Below are 15692 nucleotides of genomic sequence, written 5' to 3'. Positions count from 1 at the left end.
TTTGAAATGTGATCCTCCACAAACAGATGCTCAGAATGAATGAATGGATGGATGGATGGACGGATGGATGGATGAAAAGCAAGCTTGATGTAAAATGTAGTCCTTATCCCTACATCTTAATAACTGACAGTGCAGAAGAGATGCTGGCTGTATCGTACAGCACAGCAGAATGAGACAGATGCCATCGAGTGCCCATTAGCGCAGGCTCTGGGAGCTGAGAGGAGAGGGGAGCCTGGGCAGCAGCTGCTGGAGCCTCCCAAGACTGGGCGGCAGAAGACCAAAATCCTAAAGGATAGGAATGTTCTTCTTCTTCTTTTTTAAATTAATTTTTTTTAAGACAGTCTTACTCTGTCACCCAAGCTGGAGTGCAGTGGTACAATCTCGGCTCACTGCAACCTCTGCCTCCCAGGTTCAAGCGATTCTCCTGCCTCAGCCTCCTGAGTAGCTGGGACTACAGGCACCTGCCACCACACCCAGCTAATTTTTGTATGTTTTTGTAGAGACGGGGTTTTGCCATGCTGCCCAGGCTGGCCTTGAACTTCTGGTCTCAGGAAATCTACCCGCCTCAGCCTCCTAAAGTGCTGGGATTACAGGCATAGCCACCACACCCAGCCAAGGAAAGGAAAGTTCTAACAAGCAAGAGGCACTGTCCCTCCCGCGAGGCTGAGAGTAGAGTGTGCTCTGATGCCGGAGGGGAGCTGAGTCCTCACTCAGATGACTTGTCTCTACAGGAGAAGGCTGTGTTCCCTTTTTGCACAATGGATTTTATTATTTATTTATTTAATCTATTTATTTATTTATTTATTTTTGAGATGGAGTCTTGCTCTGTCGCCCAGGCTGGAGTGCAATGGCATTATCTTGGCTCATTGCAACCTCTGCCTCCCGGGTTCATGCAATTATCCTGCCTCAGCCTCCCAAGCAGCTGGGACTACAGGCACCTGCCACCACACCTGGCTATTTTTTGTATTTTTAAGAGAGACTGGGTTTCGCCATGTTGGCAGGGCTGGTCTCGAACTTCTGACCCCAGGTGATCTGCCCCACCTTGGCCTCCCAAAGTGCTGGGATTACAGGTGTAAGCCACCGCATCTGGCCTAGTGCAATGGATTTTAGAGCAGACTTGATGTAGCCATCAACATTGTGAAGCCTCGCTTCAGGCCTAATGCCAATTTCCATTTTCCCATAGCAAGGTTTATAGGTACAGGAAATGTGTATGAGTCCTAAGATAATGAATTTTTATACCTGTGAAAGTGGAGAAAATACAAGTTTAAAACAACCTGCAGGCAAAGAGGTAATTAAGTAATTTTTCATAAATACTGAGTCTTCCATTCTTTAGAGACCTTGAAGTGCACCTGGTCCCAGCCCCCTCATCACAGAAAAGTGAAATGCAGAGGGGTTGAAAACCCTGCTCATGTCATAGCAGGGCCCAGTGGGTCCTCATGCCTGACCCCCAGGCCATCACTTTCCTGTCATGCCAGGAGAAGTCCCTGCATGCCAAGTAATTGCTTTCAGAGATTAACCAGAGGAGAAGGTGTAAACCTAGGATCTACCTTACCCTTATATGAAACAGCTTTAGGGATGACATGTAAGCCAGAGCTCCACAGTTAAGCAGCATGGCAGCTGAATCCTCACAAGGACCTTTTTGGGAAAAAAAAAAAAAAAAAAAAAGGGTAGAGGCCAGGCACAGTGGTTTATGCTTTTAATCCCAGCACTTTGGGAGGCCGAGGCAGGAAGACTGGTTGAGGCCAGTTCACGACCAGCCTAGGTAACATAGTGACACTTCATCTCTACAAACATTTTTTTTTTTAAATTAGCCACACATGGGGGTGCTCACCTGTAGTCCCAGTTACTCAGGAGGCTGAGGCAGGAGGATTGTTTTGAGCTCAGGAGGTGGAGGCTGCAGTGAGCCATGATCAGTGATCAGGCCACTGCGTTCCAGTCTGTGGAACAGAGCAAGACGCTGTCTCAAAAAAAAAAGAAAGAAAAAAAAAGAAAAGAAACCCCTCAGCCCAGGCAAACAAACCACGATGCAAGATGGCTGGTCACTCTAACTCTTCAGAGAATTTCCACAGTATTTGTGGTTTTTCCCTCACTTTCTTTTCCTATGTCTGGTGGATTGGTAAACTCTTTCTCAATGATATATTAAATATGTAAATCCAATGAAACCTATGAGAACAGTTGTAAATTACCCAATCTCCTGGATCAAAGTACAATTGGCTAAGTAATGGAAATTGTAATGGTAATGAGCCTTAAATCTTTACCCAGGAAAGTCAATGAAGTTGTGTTTATGCCCTGTCTGAAGGCAGTCCTGCTCTTCCATGACTTACACATGAAAAGTGTTCCTTATGTTTTGGGAGTCAGAATATGGATCGAGGTGAGTCAAAGGTAACCAATGAATGAGTAATGAACTGCTTAACAGAAAGGTTATTGTGCCTTAGTTTCCTCATTTACCAATCAAATGTAGTAATAGTATGTACTTCGTAAGATCCTTACAAAGGTTAAATGAGTTAATACCTGCAAAAGCACTTTGGGGAGTGCCTAGCACACAGGAAGGACTCTAGACATGTTCATAAAAGAAAGAAATAAAAACTGCGTGGGACAACTTTTGTTTTTGTTGTCTTTCTGATGCAGCTAGGAGCCATGTATACCTGTGCTTATACAGTCACACACAAACTCATGTGAAGAACATTCTCACAGCAGTGAATATGAGAAGATTTGAAAATATATTTGAATCTCACTTTAATGTAAGGCCAAGATTTAAACCAAAGACAAATGAAGTTGACTCTTCTCTTCTTGAATAATTTCTTTAAAGAGTGAAACTCCCTCATTTACAGAACTTTTGGCTCACACATAGCTGTGTTCACACCACTTTCAGCCAGCTGTCCAGACCATGGGAAGTGGGATGCGTGGGCAGCCTTGCTTCTGAGCTTCCACCTCCACTGCTTGCCTAAGAACATCAGGGAATCTGCCTACTTCCCTTTGTTCAGCCAATAGCAAATGTCTGAGCTCACTTTATTAGAAGGGGTTTGCTGGGTCAAAAGGGGTTAGAACTTAGGAGGGGAGTTAATACAAGCACCTGAAACAAGCACAGTCCAGACAAAAGTGACAGGCAGATGGGTCCCTGTTTCTGGGGGTCACGGTGGTTAAAATGACAGAGATGGGTCTCTGTTTCCAGGGGTCATGGTGGTTAAAGTGACAGACAGATGGGTCCCTGTTTCCAGGGGTCGCAGTGGGCTTGGCACCCAGTGAGCAGGGTGGAATGAACTGGAGATGACATGGCAGGAGGGGCTGGAGGGGGCACTCAAACCTGACCTTCCAGTGGGAGGGCTGGGGTGTGTGGACATGAGGGGCGGGGCAGACAGAGCCAGGCAGATGCACAGCTAGGGTGCTGTGGGGCCAAGGGGAGGGAGTGGTTTGAGAAAAGCACACGGAGTAATGTAAAGAGATGCAAGACAGCAGGCACCGGCATGAGAGCCCAGACTCAGGGCCTCCTCACTGACAGCCACATCCTTCTGGCCATGAGGCTGGATTTCAGCAGGGTGTCTTGTTCCAAAAAAAAAAAGTGTTTTGATGTGCTCAATTCATATCAGTCAAGCCTATGGTAACCATGATAAAAATGATATTTTCACAATGACAGAGATGGTAAGAATAATCAAGATTTGATCATTGGGACAAGCAAGGATTGGAAGAACCAGACATAACGTGAAGGGAATTAAGTAGGAGGTAGAGGAATGGGAGGAGGGAGTTGGGTTCATGGAGCTTCACATCAATGAGATAATAGACAACTGGGTGGGGCTGAAATTTTAGAAGAGTCATGGCTGAAGATAGGGATTGAAAAAGCACTGACCCAGAGTTGAAAAATTAAAGCCATGAAAAACTGGGGCTAAAAGCAGGTGTAGGGAGAACCAGAGCCTGGGAGCTAGGGTCCCTTGAAAGACAGGTGGGTCAGGGCCCCTGGAATTGAGGTCCAGGTCTCTGATGACCATCAAGTCAATGCCAGTCCCTCCAGCCCCCAGACTGTAGCCCCTGATGGTGAACTATGAACATCTCGTATCCCACTTCCCATCCATGCCCTGGGGTGCACCCTGGGGGCCGATGACAGTGTCAGGCAGCCCTGTGCTTGCCATGGGCCAGCACCCCTGGGTGGGTGGAGATGGGCTGAGAGCCAGGCTGCTGTGGAGAAAACACCTGAAAGAAGGTGTCTCCCCATCCCCCGTCAGTGCTGCCCCCAAGACCTAAGCCGTCTGTGTTGTGGTCACCCCCAAAGTGGGTGAAGGGAGGATAGAGTTTCCCAGGCAAGATGGAGCCTGCGAGAGCCCAGGGACCCTGTACCCTGGCCTGGCGTGACTTGGGAGGTGGATCTGATGCAGAGGCTGAAATTCAAGAATCATCAGAAAAATTACCCACAGGAAGCACTGTGTCCACAAAGAGAGAAAAGAAAGAGAAAGGGGGAGCCCCAACCCAGATTTAAAAAGTCTGGAAGAGGACAAGGGGCCCCCAAAAAAGGGATGAGGTGAGCCAGGCTGGGACCGATACCTTTGGGAGGGTGAGCAGACACCCCCTGCTCTGCTCTGCTCTGCTCTGTGAGCCCTGCCCTGATAGATCCTGTGTCTACGCTAAGCACAGGCCAGTCGGGCCTCACAGGAGAGCACAGGTCTTCCTTCCTGGTGGTGGAAATGCAATCACAGCCTGAGGCCCAGAGCCAAGGCCCAGGGCAGGGCACATCACACATAGAGGCTTGGACCAAGCATAGAAAAGGGGTGGATTTCACCTTCAGGGATGCTGAGCTGAGCCCAGCAAGGACATGGCAGTTTCTGGGCTGAGGACAGGTCTGCTGAGTCAGAGGCAGTGCAGTCGGACTTCAGATTTGCATTCTTGTCACTGTCACCTGGGATAAATGCCAGCCATTTCACTTTCATTGGTTCCTTTGAGAGACCAGATGTTTTCCTTTGGAAATTCGGAATTTGAAACATAAAACTGAAAGAGCAGTGCCAGCCTGTCCATAAACCGGGTCCCTGCTGTCCAGAAGCTGCCAAGCCACCACCCAGCCTCAGCCTGGCGAATGGACTTGACCACGTCAGGGTTGTTGGGTTCACCTTCTACATCCTTCCCAGAAAGGCCCTTCTAAAGTGCCTCCCCAAACGTGTGCCAGGCATCATTCTAAGTGGCTTGCATATGTTTCCTCATTCAATTCTCCAACGACTCAGCTGTGAGGACTCCAAAGAACCCCATGTACAGGTGGAGAAACAGAGGCCCAGAGACGGAAAGTCACTTGCCCAAGGTCACGTGGCCCGGGACGCTGGCACTGACCCCCGCAGGGTGGCTCCAGAGTCCTCTCCGGTAACCACTGGACTATGCTGCCTGTCAAGGGTGGATCAGCTCATTTGGAGTCCTTAAGCTAAGCTCCTTGAAGCATAAATCGTGTTCTATTCTCTTCCATCTTGGCACATCCTGACAACCATGCTAAGCAGGAATGATCACCGAAGAGGAAGCTAAGTGTAGAGGGGTTTACAAGTTTTCCGATATCACACCTAGAATTGGAATCCTTGTCTATTAATTCCAAGTCCTGGGCCTTAACAACAGCAACAGAAGTAGACTTTTACCCTAGGTCTAGGGAGAACTACAGCATGTGGCTGGAAGAAGCCCCTGGCAGCAAACGCCACCCTGGATCACAGCTTGGTAGAGAAAAGCACCAGGGACTTAGAAGCAAAAGATTTCATTGTGCATTTCTACTCCACCAACTCAATGATTTAGGGTAAATTACTTAAATTTGTGGAAACGATCCTACCCTGATAATGGTCTTCCTATTGCCCAGGGTTGTTAGGCATTGAAAACTAATGATGCCCTCTGTTCAGTGCTGTGTGGCTGCCAGTGAGGTTGTGGTTGCCAATGATAATAAGATACCTTTTCTCACTAGGGCTGTGAGGGTTATGAAATGGCTATTTCTCAGCATGGTAAAAATTCCTTCTCTCAGGCAGGCAAGAGCTCAGTGCTGCTGTGCAGCAGAAGTTTGAGCTCAGAAATCCTTCATGTCACTGCCTTTGAGGTGTGGGGTGGACAACCTGCAGGTAGGACATCATGGTTGTGTATTCCTGGGATTTCGTCCACAGAGTGTGAGTGGATGTTTTCTGAGAGGTCACTATAGTCCAGTGTTACAGACGTGCTGAGTCACACAATATTCAAGGGCTTTCTTGTCTATAGCACTTCTCAAAACCTTTAATAGGCTGTGGCATGTAGTTCCAGAAAATATTACATAGAGTTTCTTAAACATTTTCAGCTGGGTTTTTTTTTTTTTTTTGGAATTTTTTTCAAGGAGCATCTCTTTAGAATAACGATCTGTGACTCACTCTGAGAAATGCCGCATGCTGGAAAGTTAAGAAACAAACAGTTGAAATGAAAAAAGTACTGGGTGGGCCCTCGATTCTTCAGGAGGCTCATATCTTCACCTGTGGAGCTTCTAGTGCAAATCCATCTCCCCCTCTCACTCTTTCTCTGCCCACTAATCGCTTACATATCATTGTTACTGGGAGCAGCAAAGCCTGTCTGGGCAGGGTGGTGGATATCCTGAAGCCAACTGCCAGGGTGTTTTACTGATGAACGTTCATGCCTCCCTGCTTCCAAGCACTTACTGCCTAATGATCTCTATGTAACTCAGCCTGTCTTCTTTGGCAGGGTAGGGGGTATTTCTTTTTCTTTTTGAGACGGAGTCTGGCTCTGTCATCCAGGCTAGAGTGCAGTGGCGTGATCTCAGCTCACTGCAAGTTCCGCCTCCCAGGTTCACGCCATTCTCCTGCCTCAGCCTCCTGAGTAGCTGGGACTACAGGCGCCCGCCACCATGCCTGGCTAATTTTTTTGTATTTTTAGTAGAGACAGGGTTTCACTGTGTTAGCCAGGATGGTCTCGATCCGCTGACCTCGTGATCTGCCCGCTTCAGCCTTCCAAAGTGCTGGGATTACAGGTGTGAGCCACCGCGCCCGGCCAGTAGCGGGTATTTCTATCAGAAACTTTTGAATGTCTCTGGGATGCTAAACTAGGAAAACCTTCCTCTACTCCAATAATCTAGTTGGAAAGGGAAGAAAGAGCCAAGGACTTTGTCTTTCGGTGACATTGTGAACTTTCAAGGAGAGAATAAATCCAGTGAGTCAGACAAAAAAGATGACAGGTTGCTTGGGGGCCCAGACAATATGCACCCTGATGTAGGCCTGTGCAGGATTCCAGGACTCAGATAGAGGCAGGCAAATGAGGGGTGACCGGCAAGAGCTGCTTCCAGAGCTTCAGAGCAGACCTCCATCCTGCATGACCTGTGGGGGGAAGGGGGGGTCCTCTGGCTGCCGCGGCTGCTAAATTGCCAGGGTTGGTTTGTCAGACACTCCTGCACTGGATCCTCTAATGCAGGGTTCTGTGGCTTGTGGCTAAAACAGTGCTTAGATGTGCCTCAAAAGAATATTCCAGACCAGGACTATCCAATAGAACTTTCTGCAGTGATAGAGATGCCTTCTGTGTGTGCACTGTCCAAAATGGTAGCCAGTAGCCACACAGGGCTATTGAGCATTTGAAATGTGGCTAGTGTGACCAAAGAAGGGAACTGTATTTTATTTTTCATTTTAATTAATTGAAATCCTAACAGCTGGCTATCCCATAGGACAGCACAGATCCATGATGGTGTTTGCAGAAATTTCCTAAGTGTTTAGGGCAGACAGGTGAAAAAGAGGGAACTTGTATTTTCAAATCTGTCTGTGCTTCCCAGGAGGGGACAATACCCCAACCCAGGGTGCAGCCCCTGCACACGTGTGAGGACATTTTTGGCTTATCATGGTTCTTGGGGGATGCCATGAGTATTTCCTGGGCAGGGCCAGGGATGCTCAATGACGGCAGTGAAAGAACAGACCACACAGAGAACCACCCTAGAGAAGCACTGCCCAGGACAGAGCCTCAGCCACACTCAGAACAGCTGTTATCCACCATGTCATTTTGTCATGGCTCAGGGCCAGGAAAGGGACAAGGAGTGAATAGAATAAGCATTTGCACGCCAAGTGTCTGTGTGTATGCAAGTGTACTTCAGAGAAGAACACACCCTGGCTGCAAGTTTTCATCTGATCGGTAAGCGCAAATCCTACGCACCAATTCGATAATTTATCCTCACTCTGTCGGTAGGGTAGTAAGCTTGGGATTGGTCCGTGTAAAGTCTTGGTCGCAGTGGGCCCTGGTGCTTTAGTCAGGATCAGCTTTCTCCCTGCTCTGGAATCTGTAAGCTTGCTCTGCAGCGCCACCTGGTGGTTAGAAAAATTCTGACCCTAGACTCTCCTTGATAAACCTGAATTTTCTTACGCCAAAAACAGAGGGAAAGCAGGGAATAAACTGCAAATAAACATGCTCGTTCCATTCCAAAAACGTTTGCTAGTGGAAGTCAGCAGGAGGTGGTTATGAGCTCCGACGCTAGGGAAGCGCTCTGGAGAAGACCCTGACAACCTGAGAGCTCACCAGGCACAAGCACCTCCCAGGGGACGCCCTGGCTCAGCTCCCTCCCAGGAAAGCCCCCTCAGGGCTTCGAGACAGACCTAACTTCGTTCCACCATCTTCCCTCCCTCCCTGCCTGTTTCCCACGTGGGCTGCTCGCTTCCCTCCATCTCACCTTCCCTCACTCTCTGCTTCCCTTCTGTTCTCTGATCTACTCATGTCGCACCCCTTGTGGCTCCTCCAGACTTGCAATGTGCCCTCTCTGCCCTGTTTCCTTCATTCCGTCTGTAAGAGGGGGGCTCATGGCTGCTGCTGGGCACACAGCCTAGGCTGGGGCGAGGCAGGGTTAGGGGGCATTTCAAGAGGGCAACCTGGACAGCCTGTGGCATCGTCACCAAGCCAAACATGCCCTGTACTTTAGAGAGCAAGGGCTGAACAACAAAGCCTGTGGACACAGGCATGCCAGATCACAGCTGCTCAGAGGTGAGTCAGGGATGTCTGGATGAACTCGGGCTCTAACTTCAGCAGTCTTTCCTGTGCACTCTTATGGGGTCTCAGGGTTTGCTACTGCAGCCTGAGAACATCCTGGGCTTCCTTAAGCCTCCCCCTGCTCCCCAGGATGGTGTCCTCCCCTCACTCCCAGGGGGTATCTCTGAGCTTAATAATTCAAGCACGCTCGACTGTGACAAGGGACCCGTGTCAGCATGGGAAATGTTATCTGCCTCTGTTGACTCCTCAGTAAAGAACCTCAAAGGCCTCAGCAAATGACTGCATGGCCTGTGAGAACCCTTGCCACCCTCCCAGGGTGGACCTTGGATCTAAGATCCTCACAGCCCATGGCAAACTCCTAAGGGATGGAATAAAAGCTAGGGTCAGGGGTGAAAGGGGCTCCCAGGTGCACATCCAGACATGGAAGCTGCACGCCAGAGGGGGCCATTCATGCCTCACCTGAAGCCCCTGCCACCCGGCTTCCACATGCTGAAGTTTGGCTCAGACACCTTGTGCTGGAGTCCCAGCAGCTCCACAGGCAGGTGGCCAGTGCAAATGTACAAGGCCCACACTCTGAAGGCCCTGCACGTGGGAATGTCTTGAAGTTCTCAACAACTATCTTAGAATTTACGTTTTGTAAGCTAAGTTTGATGGGACAGTGGAGGCTGCATCCTCCTGCAGGGTCCACCCAATAACGGGCCATCGGCAGCCCATTCCCCGACCCTGACCAGAAAGTGCAGCTGCCCTCCCCATCAGAGATGGGCACAGGGAGGGTTGGGCTGGATGCACACCTTGTGCCACGTCACAAGGCACGGGTCCACGCACCTATGCGGGTCTGTTGCTGAAGCAAGACATGGAATAGCAAACGAAAAACACCATGGCAGGTCAACAGTGACTGCAGAGGGAGGTCTCTGCATTTCCTGCATTTTCATTTTGCACTGGACCCTGCAAATCATGTAGCCAGCCTGGCTGGAGAGCACCCCTTAACTCCAGGGTCACTGTTGGCTGGTGTCACCCGGACCAGGATGGATTACCAGCAGCTTCTGGAAACTTTTGGTACCCCTACCATTCCAGCTCATTTGGGGAACATGTACATGCATTTCCTGGACCAGGTGGCTGTGCAGCTCAGAGATGCCAGGGAACTCCCTCCAGATGCCTGGGCCACTCTGACTTCCACTTGTCAAGTAACTTTTGTCATCCTGTCCCTATTCTCACTAGAATTTCTGGTGACCATCAGAGCAATCTGTGCCTGTGAATTTTTTGTCTCTCCTGTAGCTGTCTACAAGGCACATGGAGGAGGTAAGGAGCTGAGAGGATGGGGACAGAGCCAGGGTCTGGTGGACAGTGAGTCCCTGTGGGCCAGAGGTCACAGCTCGCCACTCTGTCCATATGGTGACTCTCAGCCCATGCTCGCCGCAAGAACAAGGACTGAGGTGTGAGGAGCCTCATGTGTCTCGGTGGGACTATGCTAACACCTTTGCCCCACTCACTTCCTCTTCTTGTACTGTCCACTCTCTTCTCTGATAACAGGGATACATTAACTCACTCTTTTTGTCAAGAGAATCAATCAGTTAGGATCACAGCATTACATTATTTAAGATGATGCTCAGCTCTGAAAATAGGGATCGTGGTGTGGGCGCACTCAGTCCTTCAGTACTAACAAGTGCTCTTCCATCATAAACCAAAACTTTGTTGGTGTCACTTCTAATTTCATCCTCTCATTTAGGTCAATGATAGAAACATACAAGCACTCAGAAAAAAAGGCCAGATGCTTGGAGAATTCTGGTCTTTCTCCTGTACAGATCCTGGAGGAGAGGCATTTGGGATGGCTGGGGGATTTGCTTCCCATTCTGGAGAATGAAGCCTCCAGAGACATGAACAAGAGAATGAGATGTTCCAAATAGGTTTGTTTTCAATTAATCTATGACCAAAAGCATCCCAAAGACTGACAGGGTCACGATGCTAGGGCACAAGACCGTCCTTCACTTATGGGCCTGAATCATAGGCACAATGGTGGTTTTGTGCTTCTTCAGCTAAGGACACTTGGCTTTGTTATTGCAGAACTAAGCATATATCATTGTTTTATTTAGGACTGAACCTAAATCACACTTAAAAAATGAAACACGAGTTCAATTTTTAACACAACCCTTTCAAAGATAGGATTCAACAAGTGTTCTATGCGATAAGCCATTGAAGTGTTGACTGTCCCCGTCAAGGTCTTCAGTGCAAATCATGTAAGCTGTAGATTGTTCCACTTCTTGAATTGTGAAGCCCAACCTCTAGAAAGGGCTATAGAAGTACTTTCAGTAAAGAGGAGAAGCAAGATTTCTGTGTACAGGCTCAAATATTTGAACAGGGCAGTTCAGACCAATTTTGTTTCTAATTTCTTCTTTCCCAATCACTGCCCACCTCACGTATCATTCCTGTGAAATCACTGCCAAATCTCATCTTAGCTTCAGGCAATAAAAGCTTTTGGTTTGGCTCTGAGATTTGGAAAAGTTGGCACCCAAGAATCATGGAAGAGATCCATGCTGGGCCCTGAGAGGCAGGTAGCTGAAAGCATTTCCATGTGCTTACGTATTTCTCAAAGCACATGTTGAAATCTTGAATGTGCCTTGGCCTACTATCTAGTATGGTGCGTTCAGTCTCTAAATTAGGCATGGAGGGCTGGGGAAAACAAAGAATCCCGTAAGTTAAATAAAATTCTTCATGAACTGAGTAGCATGGAATCTATTTGTTTTTAAAAGTGTTGGGTAAGTATTGGTGAGTAGAAATGAGTGGGAACCACATTACTAAAGGCCTGCCAATTTCAATCAAAACAGAATAGCATTTGCTGAGTGCTTTTGTTCATGTAGTTATTAACAGTTATTGAGAGTCCAATATGTGCCAAGCACTGTTCTAGGAAGAGCGAGGAAAGGTACCATGGCTCTCGTGGAGCACATTTTAATGGGGGAGACACACAATGAACACATCAACACATAGCACAACTTCCAGAGCTGGGGAGTGCTATAAAGTCAAATCAAACAAGAGCAAGAGCAATCTGGGGTGGAGGGAGGCGATTACAGGTAGAGTAGCTGAGGACAGTGTTAATGTTTATTGTCTCCTTTTTTTTTTTTTTTTTTTTTTTGGTGAGACATAGTCTTGCACTGTTGCCCGGGCTGGAGTGCAATGGCACGGCCTTGGTTCACTGCAAACTCCACCTCCCGGTTCAAGCGATTCTCCTGTCTCAGCCTCCCGAGTAGCTGGGATTACAGGCACCCGCCACCACGCCCGGCTAATTTTTTGTATTTTTAGTAGAGATGGGGTTTCACTATGTTGGCCAGGCTGGTCTTGAACTCCTGACCTTGTGATCCGCCCACCTCAGCCTCCGAAAGTGTTGGGATTACAGGCGTGAGCCACCACACCTGGCCATTGTCTACTGTTTTTCAATCGCTCTTTACAAGAGCTTTGCACCTGTGAACTCTAACCCCACAACTGCCCTGTCAGCAGGTACCGTTGTCCCCAGGTTATCCGGTGAGGAAGCCAGCCTGCCTGGATCCCACAGCCCACTGCGCAGTCGCAGTCAGGAATCCAAGGCAGGCAGACTTGTTCAGAGCCACACTCACCAGCACCACACAACACCACTGCCACTGGCTTCAAAGAATCCCAACAGGAAAGCCAAACGTGCTTTTTAAGAGTTATTAGAATACTTTATAACAAAAGGTGCCTTAACCCAGGTTCATATTCTTAAACATGGGGAAAAGGAAGAATTTTCTTTAGTAAGAGTCAAGTGATGTCCAAATCCTGGGCTGTTCTTTACATGCTCAGGCCCTGAACCTTCACTTACCGATGCTGCTTCTGCAAGGATGCTCCCCAGCCAGCCAGGCACTGCATCTGATGTTCTCCACAATATGGTCTACTACTTGGATCAGGATTAAGAGAAATGTTGAGATCTGATGGAAAAATTTTAAGTATGAGACATGAAAAAGCAAAGAGAGAAAGAAATCTCTATGACAGAGACCCTGATTTCAATCTTCCTGGATGTTCCAACTCCTTACTGCAGGAAAATCTGAGACCTGAGATTACCACAGGATGAAAGCCATAGCATCGGAGCTAGGAAACCGGCCAGTCTGAACCACACTGCTTAGTTTTTAACAACCAACTGCTCACATTCCTATTTAAAAATCAAATTAAAAGCTCAAACTCCAAGTTGGCCTACTGTTGTTTTTCATTTCACATAATTGACAGAAAACCAAGAAGCCAGTTCAAACAGTATCTCCTACTGGGAATATTAACATCAGAAACATTCAGAGTAAATTAATTCCTCTGAGTTTGTTTACTCATCTGAAAAATGGGGATAAGAGAATGACTGTCAGGGCTACATGTAATAATGTGGTAAAGCCACCCTGAATGTGTGTAATGGCGTAACAGCAACTGCTGTAGGATTGACTATATTGTTTTCTACTAAAATCCTATAATGAGAATTAGGAAAAGTTAATCAAAAATAACTTCTGATTGACCTCAAATGCTTTAAGACATAAGTAGATTGTATCATCCCTAGCATAGCTGGTTCTCCTCTCCCTCTGCCCCACAGGCGCCCAAAGGCTCTGGCCCCTCTATGATTTGGTGAATGAATGTAGGTCAGGTGTCTCACTTCTGGGATGAGCAGCACATTGCTGGTATAAGACCATCTTGAGTTCCTTTCTCCTATCACTGGGATCTGTGGTCCCTTGTTCTGCCCTGAGAGCAGCAGACATGGGGCAGAGCTGACCTGTGGTGGACATGTGGCACAAATGGAAATGAGCCTTTGTCATGTTAAACCAGAGATCTGAGGGTTATTACTGCAGCATAACACAGTCCTTCCTGATCAATCAACTTTTTATGAAGTCATACCTTCCCTGTAATGAGACCATCTTATCTATAGTGGTGGTTGTTCCATTACATTTATCAATATAAAGCCTACTGAATTATGAATTTATCAATATGACTACTAAATCGTGGCCTAAAATCCATGAAACATGAAAAGACATGGGAACCAACTGAACAGTAATAAAGATACTGCAATCCAAATCAAGTAGGGGAAGATAGTACCGTCAACCTGATTGTAGGTGCAGAATTCCTTCTACCCAAATCCCACCACAGAATGTTAAAATAGGTTACAAAAATCCATAATAATAAACCCAAGGATTAAGACTTTAAAATGCCATGGTCCACTGCTTTGTGAAACTGCACTCCAAGCTGAAAGGCACAGTCCTGGTGTCCCCCACTGACATGGTACAAAAACTAAAGTAAAAAAGAAGGCCGACCATGCTCACCTGAGTATGCACAGAATCTCCTGCAAGAATTTAGACTCACGGCATACATCTCAGTCTTCGCGCTCCAACTGTGCCGTGGTCTCAGCAGCATTTTGGCCCTCCCAAGAAGGTAAATTTGTTCTTCTTATTTGGCTAAATTAAGTGACTTACCCCTGGGTTAAGTAGAGAAATAAGTATTTCATATTGATAAAGTCAACTTTAGTGATAATACTTTCTAGTTGTGTTTAGGAATAAATTTTATGATCATTATGATAATCTGTGCAATTTTATATTTAAGGTTCTTAAAACATTTAACAAAATCTTACACATTAATCTTTTGATTTTCAATGTTTAATTGTGATTGAGAATTTTTCACAAACAGTATTTGAAAATCTGAAAGCCCAAATTACCATATGTGTATGTTGGATTTACTAGCTTTACAAGAGTTACTTAAGTAGTTAGAAAAATTTTTTAAAGTTTTAAGGCTGTTTAAATTAGGTCCCTTGAAAATTTTAAGAGAGTCAGATATTAAAAAGCTATAAAGGTAATGTAACTCCATGGGAGCTAATTAGCCAAGTTTGTGAAGTGGAGATAATTATCTAACGGCATTTTATTCAGTGTCCTTGAGTATTAATTAAAAGCCACGTAAGTTGTTTCTATGCACAAAACCTTGTTGGAATAAAAACAATTCAGTGGAAAGTTTGCTTTCCTTTTTCAAAATTGGTGTTTGCCTCAGTCCTTTTTACCTTCAAGACGTTTTTAATGTCCTTAAATTTAACTCATCACATTAAAGTCATTATTGAGGCTTTCTTGATGAGTCGAATGAAAGCAATGCGGGGGGGTGACAGCAGCAGGTGGACTTTGCTTATCCTTCCTGGCTATCTCCTCTTGCTGCTACAAACACAATAGTGACCACAAACCACATTCAAGACACTCCAAGGTGTCCTGAAAGAAATACAAAATCACACGACGTCCAACAGCCACTCCTTCCGCATTCTTTCTTACTTCAACTTCTCCTGAATCCAGGTATCAAATTATATTATTAATTTCCATTCCATGAAAGACAGGGATAATATTACATAGTTAGCATCCAATAAATGTCTGATTGTAAGTAAATCTGCTAATATTTAAGGTGCTAATTATGTAAACAATTTCACATCAGTTCTCTTAGCCTCCTAATCATATATGGTTTTATCTCACTTAACCCAATCAAAGAATTACTCTCTTGGAAGATGTATTAGTCTTCCATCTCACCAAACAGCAGTATATTGTAGTATTACAATAACTGAATGACTGGTATTTTAAGAAGCTCAAACAGTTTAAATTCCCAAAGGTACCTTGCTCCCAAAGAGCAGAAAAGACAACTGCAGATAACAAAATACTGTCCTTGTAAAATAATGCTGAAGTCATATAATTAAGAGAATGTGTCCCTGGAAAAAAGAAAATTAACAAGCTAAACAAAATAAATAATACAAA

The sequence above is a fragment of the Nomascus leucogenys genome, chromosome 4, assembly GCF_006542625.1.
Source record: "Nomascus leucogenys isolate Asia chromosome 4, Asia_NLE_v1, whole genome shotgun sequence".
NCBI lineage: Eukaryota > Metazoa > Chordata > Mammalia > Primates > Hylobatidae > Nomascus > Nomascus leucogenys.
Note: the sequence above shows the minus strand (reverse complement) of the source record.